Source organism: Adiantum capillus-veneris, chromosome 4 (genome assembly GCF_014529385.1).
Source record: "Adiantum capillus-veneris isolate H3 chromosome 4, ASM1452938v2, whole genome shotgun sequence".
NCBI classification, from domain to species: Eukaryota; Viridiplantae; Streptophyta; class Polypodiopsida; order Polypodiales; family Pteridaceae; genus Adiantum; species Adiantum capillus-veneris.
Genome location: NC_140934.1, coordinates 49,010,550 through 49,022,198, shown reverse-complemented (window position 1 = coordinate 49,022,198; position 11,649 = coordinate 49,010,550). Strand labels below are relative to the sequence as shown.

Here is an 11,649-nt window from a genome sequence, read left to right as displayed (position 1 = left end):
AGCTATTCATTTAGTCTTGCTCTTGCCTCGCTCTCACATGTTCGCTTTCTTGCATGGTCCTCCACCTGGGCCATGACCCTCTTCTTTTATTGTCTTGCCTTCCCCTCTATTATAAGCATGTTGTATTCCATGTTGCGCATAATTATCCAAGTTTCAAGTGTGGCTTTCCCCATGTTGCACATGCTCCATCTCCCCCTTTGTCTCCATCAGTCTCTCTCTCTCTCTCTCCTGCATAGATGAACTAAATGGAAATCCTTTATGCAGATGCAATCACATTTGCTTTCACCTTGTTGGCATGTGGCCTTATGCATATGTGTATCCCATGAGCAAGCAAGATAGAAAGTGTGTATGTCCAAAAGGTCAGCTCTTGAAATGTGTTGATCGCAAGATGTGCCCAACATGGTTGTTGCAAGGAAGTCAAAAGCAAGGGGGGATCTTAGACCTAATATTTTTGGGTAAAAGCGTGTAATGGTGGAAAGTTATTTGTGCTTTCATATAGCATATCATGAAAATGGAGGCATGGTAATTTTTTCTACAAAATGTATTAAAATTTATTAAAGATTTCAATTTTAGATTATGCTCTTAAAGTCCTATCCATTTAAAGCCACTGCTTGCCCGACGAGCTAGGGTTTGGATGCATCCCCTGTTTTGCTTGTGCACCACACCGAGCAGCTCCAGCAACGCGACATGGGTTGGGGGGCCCTTGGGTGGGTTGCGTGGGGGCTTGGTGATGCATGCTTGCAAAGCGCTAAATGATCTGCATGTTCAAGGTCTACTGGGCTGGGGTTCCTTGGGTTCGGGAGTAGGAAGGCTTCGGAGATGGAGGATTTTGCTGCTTCTGCTGGGCCTCGCAGGATGGGTTGGCTCAAATGAAGCTCATATTTTTATACCCGGGTTGTGTGGCTGCTCGCCCCTCTTGCAGGGGCTAATCGTTCGCAAGGTTTGGTTAGGGAGATCTGGCAAAGATGTTGTGTGGGTTCTTGGCTCTGTGTTGTTCACCTGGCTTCTTTTCGGCGCCACTGGCAGGGTGGTGGTAATCTGTAATGGTCGTGCTATGGCTCAGGATGTTGCACTTGATGTATGGATTATGTGGCTTGTCAGATGTGGGAGTTTTGGTTGGTGGACTTGATCCAGTGGGCTCGTGAGGATTTGATCTACTGGTTGCGACTTGATGGTATCATTTTTGGGGTTTTGCATATGTTGGTCTGCCGGTCGGTGTCATGGTGTCTTCCGGTGGTAGTGGCAGTCTCATGATGGCAAACCCTACCGGAATTTTGTGATGGAGGCTAGGACTCCGTCCTTCTATGGCTGTAATCTCTTTTTTGCTTAATATTTAGTTCTGTTGTGATGCGATGGGGTGGCTCCCCTTGCTAGCCGATGTACCTTGGGTCTTTGATCTGGTCTGTATTGGTTGGTGGCTTGGCTTGGGTTGAGCAGGTCCGGTGGTAACTTTTTTTGGTTTTCTTAATATAATCTTTCCACCCACCTATTGTGGGTTTTGCATTTAAAAAAAAGTCCTATCCATTTATATATAATATGATGGAGAGTCAATGTAGCCTTGTATAGAAAACATGGGAACATGTTTTATAGCTGGTGAGACACCATTACATGCTTTTACCATTTTGTTTAAAACAATGTCCATAAGTAGGATGAAGAAGGAGACTTTCTTTAAGGCCTTCAAAATGAAAAGTACACTTTCAAAAAGTATAATATTTTTTTATTGCCATACTCACAATTGTGAGTGGAGATGTTATTGGCTCAACGCGAGCATGACAAGACCTTGTAATTATTTGGGATGATAAATTTATTCTCACAATTGTGAGTTTTGCTATTAAAAAAAAAATAAAAAAATAATAAAAATCCTTAGTGTTGGGCTGGGTTAGGGGGACTTTCATAGTTTTCAGTGCATGATGGAGACTTAGCTTTCATTTCACGTCCTATCTTTACTTTTCTTGCATTCTATTGTTTTAGAATGTTAAAGTGAAGTTTCACCATAATTTTAGTAAATTTTACACACACACACACACACACACACACACACACACACACACAACATATATGTTTTTTTTGCATTCTATTGTTTTAGAATGCTAAAGTGAAGCTTCACCTTGCATAATTCTAATAAATTCTACACGCACACATACACATATTACTTAGCTCTTTCTGTTTCACCTTACATTTCACAACTTCACATGGCTTTACATACTTTGCATTTTATAGCTTGATTCCAATTAGTGTTAACATTCAAAAAAGTCTCTTTTATTAAGCGGTTGCTGATCGAGTTTGCTCCTCACAATGAAAAAAATCAGAAATACTAGAAGAAATTTTGAGATTTGTAAAATTTTTGGGCGACTTTCTCACATATTTCATCTATTTTTTGTTTACCATGGTTTGCAGTTAGCTAGTCTCGATTTCAATCGGCTCAAGACTAAGTTGATGCAATCCTTTCCCAAACACCGATACCAGTTTAAACAATTTTATCACTTTCTTATTGTTTTTGAAAGCCGTCGTGACACTTTCACTTGTATTAACTTAGCAAAGAATGTACAATCAGCCTCACACAGTACATGTGTCTTGAGGACAAATAATTTCCAAAATGGGGTTGTACAATTCCCAAGCAAGAGACCTTTATTGTTTCTTATATAGCAATTCCAACCAAAGATGGGTGGTTTACTTCTCCCTAGAATGTACCACCCGAGCAACTGATGCAACTTAGTGTATGTTTTTGTTCTTCCACTTGTACAGTTGACCCTACTCTTCAACCTATTGTGTAATGTACCCAACATTTTTCAGTAAAAGTATTTCATTTACTTTGCAAATATTTAAGGTTTGCATATTGTTAAGTCTTAAAGCATTCCAGCAGAACGATCGGATTGGAAATCGAGCTCTTGAACTATGAATTATGACCCTTATTCACTTGAAAACTATAGGTTGATGGGAAACTTAAACCTCAAGATTGTATCTAATGATAGGAGTTGACCCTTTAGGAAAGAGAGAGCAATTTTAGGAAAGGAGGAGTATTTTTAGGAAAGAAAGAGGAGGGAGTTAAATTTAGAGTTCTTGTCTTGGAAGCCAAGCTTCTTCTAATATTATAGAATCGAATTCGCGCATCGGAATCTATGTCCCAATTTTTTAAATAAAAAGATTAAAAAAATAAAGAAGCCACGAACTTGCGCGAACTTGCGCGAACTTATCTCTCCTTGTTTCCCTCTATTCTTAGCTGGCCCCTCTCCCTTCACTTTCAAGGGACAGACACACACTCTCAGAAGTGGAAGCTCTCTTGCCTTGTCATCGAAGTTACCTTCTCTCCCTCAACCTCTCTCCCTTAAGCTCTTTCCCTCAAGCTCTTACCTTCAAGCCCTCTCCATATCCAAGTCTTCTCTACCATCGTCGTGTTGCCTTTAGATTCTTGAGTTCTCTTTCTCTCTTTCCCTTTTCTCTACCTCGTTACGATGGCCCCGAAGCGAGTGACTTGAAGCTCAAAGGATGCTTATGTCGCTCCACTTTCAAGAAAGGTGCAAAGGAAGGCATCAACTACTTCAATTATAGCTCAAGCGGAGGTACCGGTTGCGGAAGAAGTGGAAGCCGATCGACCTCAATTACGGAAAGTGAATAATCATGTCGCTAATCCGGCAAGACAAATTTATAATTTTGTGTTGCTATTCATGTTGACTTGGGAAGCTAAGCATAGGGAATCCCTTAAACTGTCCAAGAAACGTGATTCTATCACAAGAAACAAGCATATGTTTTCATAGATTAGTGAAAGAACTGTTTGATAAATTTTCACTGTTTGATAAATTGTTATGTTTGATAAGTTATTACTGACTGATATGAAGAATTAGTTGATCATGTTTGAAGAATCATTTAAAGAGAAGAATTGTTGAAAGAATGTCTTTTGTTCCTCGTGGGTAGCGAGATGATTCCGCCGTTAGCGAAGACTAAACTGAGGTTATCCGCTCTCTTTTGTTCCTCGCGGTTAGCGGGATGCCTTATGGATAGCGGGATGCCTAGCGGTTAGCAAGATGCCTTACGGTTAGAGGGATGCCTCACGGGTAACGAGATGCCTGGGGGTTAGCAAGACGCTTCATGGTTGGCGAGATGGGAAGGTTGTACAATTCGTGGCTAGCGAATAAATCCTTTGCAAAGGCTCTGTTGAAGTCCGCGGGTAGCGGCAACTCATGAGAAATTGGAAAAGTTATTTTTGTTGAATTATAGGAATGTCTTCATTAGGTCTTGTTTGAATGGTTTTGGTATTGTTTGAAGGGCTGTATAAAAGAATCTGTGTTTGGAATTGATTAAGGAAAACTGTTTTTATATGTAAAAAACAACATTGTTGTCGTCGGAGTTACCTTCTCTCCCTCAACCTCTCTCCCTTAAGCTCTTACCTTCAAGCCATCTCCATCTCCAAGTCTTCTCTACCATCATCGTGTTGCCTTTGGATTCTTGAGTTCCCTTTCTCTCTTTTCTTTTTCTCTACCTCGTTACGATGGCCCCGAAGCGAGTGACTCCAAGCTCGAAGGACGCTTATGTTGCTCCACCTCCAAGAAAGGTGCAAAGGAAGGCATCAACTACTTCAATTATAGCTCAAGTGGAGGTACCGGTTGTGAAAGAAGTGGAAGCCAATCGACCTCAATTACGGGAAGTAAATAATCATGTTGCTAATCCGGTAAGACAAACTTACAATTTTGCATTGCTATACATGTTGACTTGGGAAGCTAAGCATAGGGAATCCATTAAACTATCCACAAAACGTGATTCTATCACAAGAAACAAGCATATGTTTTTATCAATTAGTAAAGGGACTGTTTGATAAATTGTCATTGTTTGATAAATTGTTATTGTTTGATAAGTTGTTACTGATTGATATGAAGAATTGGTTGATCATGTTTGAAAAATCATTTAAAGAGAGGAATTGTTGAAAGAATGTCTTTTGTTCCTCGCGGGTACGAGATGATCCCGCGGTTAGTGGAGATTAAACCGAGGTTATCCGCTCTCTTTTGTTCTGCGCGGTTAGCGGGATGCCTCATGGTTAGAGGAATGCCTCGCGGGTAGCGGATGCCTCGCAGATAACGGGATGCCTGGCGGTTAGCAAATGCCTCGCGGTTAGTGGGATGCCTCTTGACATAATGAGTCTCTAATTTCACTTCTCTCAATAAGAGGGAGTGGAGAGTTTCTCGTCTAATTGAGACCACCCATCCTTGATGGGCAACCTGAGCCAACCCCCACTTTCCACCCCAGACTCACACTTTTTAGTTTGTTTTCTAATTACTACCACACTATTTTACATATACAAACAATGTTCCTTAATCAATTCTAAACACAAATTCTTTTATATAGCCCTTCAAAACAATACCAAAACCATTCAAACAAGGCCTAATGAAGACAACCCTATAATTCAACAAAAATAACTTTTCCAATTTTTCATAAGTTGCCACTACCCGCAGACTTTCTTTGTTTAACCAACAGAGCCTTTACAAAGGATTTCTTTGCTAACTGCAAATTGCACAACCTTCCCATCTCACTAATCGGGAGGTATCTTGCTCACCGCCAGGGCGTCCCAAATCCACGTGCCCCTGAAAGCTATGGACTTGATTAGTCGAGTTAATTTAGACTAAGTCTCATATCATATTTATGGTTCTTGGTGGCGGCCGTGCTTCTTAAAGATGGAAAAAAAGGCGTTGTTTATGGATTCTAAATATGTCAATGGGATTTCATCTTTATGTTAGGAAACAACTTTCATTAGAATCTTGATTTATTGACCAGGCATATGGCGTATGACCCTTATAACCATGAACACGGTGGATAGAGGACTTCCTCTCTTCCGTTGCTCGTATCTCTACTTTGTGGAAACAGAGTAGGGTGTCGTCAATAGAAAAGGAGAATAAAGGAAGGCCATCTATCAAGTCACCCCAATCTTCTCGGGGTTGGGACCTCAAATATCGAATATATAATCTCACTGCTTTCATGCACAATATGATTGAATTGAGCTACCATGATGGTTCTTTCAAAGACATGAAGGTGTTGGGCTTTGAAAATCTGCTTCAAATAGCTATTACCCTTCGAATTGAAGGGTTGTTGTCCATCCATGGTAGGATGAAAAGTTCGCACGCCCATGGTATGATTAAAAGGGAAATTTGTTAAGTCCTTCAAAATGAAAAGTAGATGTCCAAACCGGGCTATAGGTTGGTCCGTCCCACTCCGTCACATGTAGCATTGGTTTGTAGATAGAGAGAAATGGGGTGAAGAGCAAAATTTGTGCTGGCTATGAGTAGGGCTTGCCACAAATAGTTTTCATATTGAAAAAAATAAGGACACCCCTAGGAATCTTTTGATTGTTAGGTCAAAATCTGAAGCATTTGTTGATATTTGCACTAAAATTTGTAAAACTTTTGCGAGTTTTCATAAAGGAAAGCTCAAAATCTAGCGGCGGAGATTTTACAATTTTAGCTTGTTAAAATTTCAACCCCCATTTTTTGTGAGCGCTGCCTATAAGCCCTCTCGATCGTCTTGAATCCTATCCTTGCGGAAGTCAAAATTTCAGCACTCTTGTTGTTGAAATTGATACTGTTCAACCATAGGATTGCCCTCTTTGTGTAGTATGTGTGTGATTTATGCTCTCTTTTGCATGTACATATTAGGGTGTGCATGTGCCTTGGATTTCCTTAATTTTCCCATCACAAGTTTGACTTAACACTCGTCGTCGTGTAGTCTGTGATGTCTCTCTTGTGTAGTACTTAGGTAGCTACAAAGTAAGCAAGTTGGTGATGGCCAAGGTCAAAGCCTTGCTTCACGTATCTTCTTTTAAATATAAAAAAGGCCTTAATTGGAAGGATATCTCCATAAAGGATTTTCCACACAAAAGAGCACCTATCTCAACAACGTCCTCAAGGTGGCCAGCCTTGCGTCTATGCTCTAAGCGAGTGGCTAAAAACCACATACGACTATTAGAGCCCCTTTAATTGCAGTTGCTTGGAAACTTCTTTCTAGTCCTTTAACGCTAGCAAAACCTCTTGCAAATTGTTAAGGTTCTCTAATGTAAGTTATATATACTTTTTCATACCCCTATATATGCCTTCAATATTTGTGAACCCTTGATTGAATGTGCTTTTGACTAGCAAAGCATGCAACCATGCTCCTCCATTAGTAGTCTTCACAATTGTATTCAACACTGTGTATAGGTTGGGATGTATCCTACCACTGTGAAGCACTCGCAAGTTGGATGTTGACCAACCGCAGAGAAGGCAAGGTTCCTTGCAAGTTGGATGTTGACCAACCACAAAGAAGGCAAGGTTTCATGCAAGAGGGAGAGCAATGGTGGCATCTCACATACACTGAAGACCTAGAATCACTTTAAAATCTATTGAAATATTTCAAAACAGGCATTGGTGCAAATTATCCTATAGCATTAAAAAACCAACTTCTTAAGCATGATGCACCAATGCAATTTCAACTTCACAATAAAGTAGAGGCCTTCAATTATCTTGGACTTGAGGTGCTTACAAACGTGTTATACTATTGTCATAGCTCATAAATTAGCCCAAGCCAAAAAATAATGGTCATGACCTTCGCATAGGAATTACGGGCATTTGAAGTCCCTCTTATAGTTTTCAACCTATCAAATGGGAAAAACAGTGTAGTAGCTTGGAGTTGTTTTCACCTAAGTTAAGCTACCAAACAATGATGTATCTACACCACAATCCTAAAGAGAACACAATATGCCCATTAATGTGGATATACAACAGGCAACTCATTGGGCAAAGGCTGGAGCATCTGTTTGAAAATCTTGTAATAACCACATTCAATAAGCAATTAAATGCCTTCCCTCAACCTTCCTAAGTTGCATATTCCGTGTTGGTTTCTGTATATGCACAAAGAAGTTTTGGGTGCTACAAGAGATCCCGAATGGCCAAATAGATGTCTTGCACTTCTATGTAGAGAGAGAGAGAGAGAGAGAGAGAGAGAGAGAGAGAGAGAGAGAGAGAGAGAGAGAGAGAGAGAGAGAGAGAGAGAGAGAGAGCTGCCTCTGGATAAGTGATCGGTCAAAGATGTCATGGGAGCGAGATTCCAGTTGCAGGTTTGTGCGATAAGAGGAAAAGAGACTGGGCCATGATAATATATGATCATAAGAGATCAAACTCTTCTAAGCGGTAAGTGTGCAGAAGGGGTGAGGTTTTTACAGCATGAAACTGAAGGACCTCATAGCTGCGGCCAATTTTCCCTGGGGCCATTTGTATGCCCATCAAAGAGAACTATGAGTTTAATTTTGTTTCAGGTGTAGAGTGTCGAGCTCCATGCCAATATGGTGGTTGTACATGATGCTGATTGCAGAAGGTGCGAGGTTCGGATTTAGTGCACGTTAAGTGTAGGTAGCTCAAAATGGCGACCAAGGTGTTACTGCCCCACCACTACTCTATTGCGGATAGCTCATGCAATCTAAAGTTAGAGCTTGTGGAAACAAATCTTTACTTGGCTGCAATACGCATCAAGACAATTTGGGAGTTCAAAATCACCGTCTGGTTCAATCTCTGATAGAAGAGACAAAAAGGGTGGCTCCTGCATATCATGCTGCAATTCATAGATGTTTTAAGGAGGACGAATGAGAGCTCTGAGCTGGAAGTGTCCGAATCTGGCTCATCTAGGTCTTGAATTAGTGCCTGCAAAAAATGGGGGTTCAGCCGATTGAGAGAGTAGGAAATGGGGGTTCAGCCGAAAGAAGATCCAGAAAACAACCAATAAGCACATGCTACAAAACCAATTCGCCATTCTCAGCTTGAGCAGATTTTTGCTCAATCAATTTGAAGGCGAAGGAACCCAAAATTTGAAGCCGTAAGCGTGACCGGCGAGCAATGTCCTGCAGCAAAGTAGCAACCCAAAAGGGTAGGTGTAGCCATAGCCGCATTAAGGCTGGCACGCCATAGCGCCCTGAAAAAATTGGTGCAGCCATGCCAAATTAGGAGGGCATGATCAGAAACATTTTGAGACGCCCCCTACAATTACCACTGGAGAGAGAGAGAGAGAGAGAGAGAGAGAGAGAGAGAGAGAGAGAGAGAGAGAGAGAGAGAGAGAGAGAGAGAGAGAGAGAGAGAGAGATCTGCTGGATGCCATAGCAGTGAGGAGGCAATACCAGCCCAAAAGGGTGAGCAAGCCATGGGATGGCTTGCAACCGATGATGAATCAAGAGAGACTAAGGGAGAATCACGCGGCTTGACTTGCCCAAATCTTGCTTTCTGGTGCACACAACTGCACGCATGCCCTTAAGTTTGAAAAAGATGGCAAGTGGGTACTACAACATTTAATGCGCGTCATAATCGATAATCGATAATTGGTCCAGCATGATAAATCTCTCTTTCTAAACACTGGTATATGTCAGCTTGTTGGCAAGTCCAATGCCACCTTGCTTTTTGGGGGCTGGGACAGTGCCTCACCCTTGAATCCCTGCTTGGTGCATTACCTACGGCCAACGATTCATTGAGTCACCTTGCTTTTATTCTTCTATTATTAGTATAATTTTGGGCTCCTTGGGAAATTGGCTCTGTCTATTCTACCTTTCTTCTGTTCATGTCACTTTTGGGTTCAGTACAGTTAGCTTCCACAAGTGGATACCTCCATTGTCAAATTTCATTTAAGCTTTTTAATATATAGCATAGATAGAAGTATAGATGTGGTACTTTGTATTTTATATGAAATCTTTAGTTGAAATTGTTCATCATTTTTTAACACGAATGCCTTTATTTGTGAGCTCATTTGTGAATAATTTTATATGAGACGCTAAAAGGTAGATCTCCTTTGCCAACAAATTGATTCCAAAATGATGCAAGGGGAGAGATATTTTGGAAAATTTCACAAATTACAAAGATATTTTGGCAATTTTCCCTATTTTCAAACATTTGCTATCAAAATATATTATGTTTTTTGAAGACAAGGGTAACAATAAACTATTCATATTACAAAATATCCCAAAAGCATAAACTATAATGACTGAAAAAACACTTGGAACTTGGAAGCATCATAACAAATTGAGAACAAAAACATGAAAGAGGACGAGAAAGATTGTGTGTGACCCAATACTTAATCCCCTCTTTAAAGAGAGAGGTAACAAATGTCAATACCCTCTCACAAGGGCCTACAAGAAATAGTGAGAAAGAAAGTTTGTTTTCTTGTGGCGCTAAGAAAGCAAGCTTTATCCAATGGTCCACAATTGCTAGTGCCTTTTTAAATGTCTAAAAATATTTCACATTTTGTTATTCTTTTATTTCATAACCCATCAATATTGTCCTCACTGTATATACATTTTGCAACAATAATTGAATGTTTTTCGTGCTTTTAGAAGCATAGACTTCCTCAAAAGGAAAAACATTTGGTGAAACTTCCAAACATCTTTAAAAAAACAAAAAGGCAAAACTCGCGAATGTGATTATATTATATTAGCAACCCAAAAGAAATACAAATACAAGTCATGCTCATGACGAGCCATGACATCTTCCAGTAAACATTCGTACATCAGCTAATAGGGGGCCATCCCATGGCAATGGTTTGCTAGACCTGTCTGGTCCAGCAGTAGATCCTTACCTACGCATATCCAAAAATGTTATAGTCACCACCTTGTCCCACACTTCACAGTTTCTCCTTTTCCCAATGGCAATAATCACTACCTTGCTTTCTTGAATAATCTCCATAAACCTTGCTGTTTCAATGTAGTTCTTGAATAGTCGACCGTTCTTGGCTTTCCAGACGCGTTTAAAGTAATAGAACATGACAATTTGTGTAAAGATGAGAAGTGGTTGGCTCATAATCGCTTTTCCCCCAGAAAAAGATTTTTCTTCTAGAACCCAATCTTCCATGTCTTTTGAATCCACTTGCAAGTCTTCCCTGCCAAGCCACATATCCCCGGACAGTCCTTGAACAGGTGGGGGAGGTTCTCACTTGCAGATTTGCATTGTGGGCATCTATCTGGCCCAATACCTCTAGCTAGAACCTTTACCCCAGTCGGCAAGGCCCCCCATAACACTTTCCAAATAAAGACCTTCATCCTAAGCGGCCATCTTGGACCCCAAATTTCTCAACAATTGTCACCCATCTTGCCTATGGCCATTGCTTGCCCCATTGTTTGTTCAGGGGGGAGAACCAACCCCGCGAAGCCATGAGGGTGTTGTACACCTCTCTAGTGTGTGGTTTATGGAAATGTCTATCAATAGGCCATCGCCAAGCTTCCCAAACAACGTTTTTTTTTCCCATCCTCCCAATTGTGAGTTGAGAGACTTACTATTAACTTGAAAAGAATACAATTCCTCAATGATCACTATATGTACATTGAGGGGCTAGGATTTCATCAGAGACTTGTACACAGAAAAAGATACTCTTACCCTCTTGAGCGTTCTAAGAAGTTCAATGCCTACCTTCATTCATCACCCTTGTTAGTTGTCCCTCTTGCTCCTACGCCATGCATGAGCTCAGTGCTCTGAGACACAATATTGTCAAAATGAGCTACATCTAGTTTACCCTCAAAAACTCGAAGGTTCCTAGCCTTCCAGACCTGGCTCGAGTAACAATACCTGATGATTTGCATGCACATCAAAACGGCCTGGTTTTGGATGCCTCGTCCTCCTAAGATTAGGTCATATGTATAGAAGATGATCTTCCAAGTCCTTC

At 40.8% G+C, this 11,649-nt stretch overlaps 1 pseudogene; it reads left to right on the top strand.

Annotated features, from left to right (window-relative positions):
• The first annotated feature begins 634 nt into the window (after positions 1-634).
• On the top strand, positions 635-1,145 carry LOC147459123 (uncharacterized; annotated as a pseudogene).
• Positions 1,146-11,649: the final 10,504 nt, after the last annotated feature.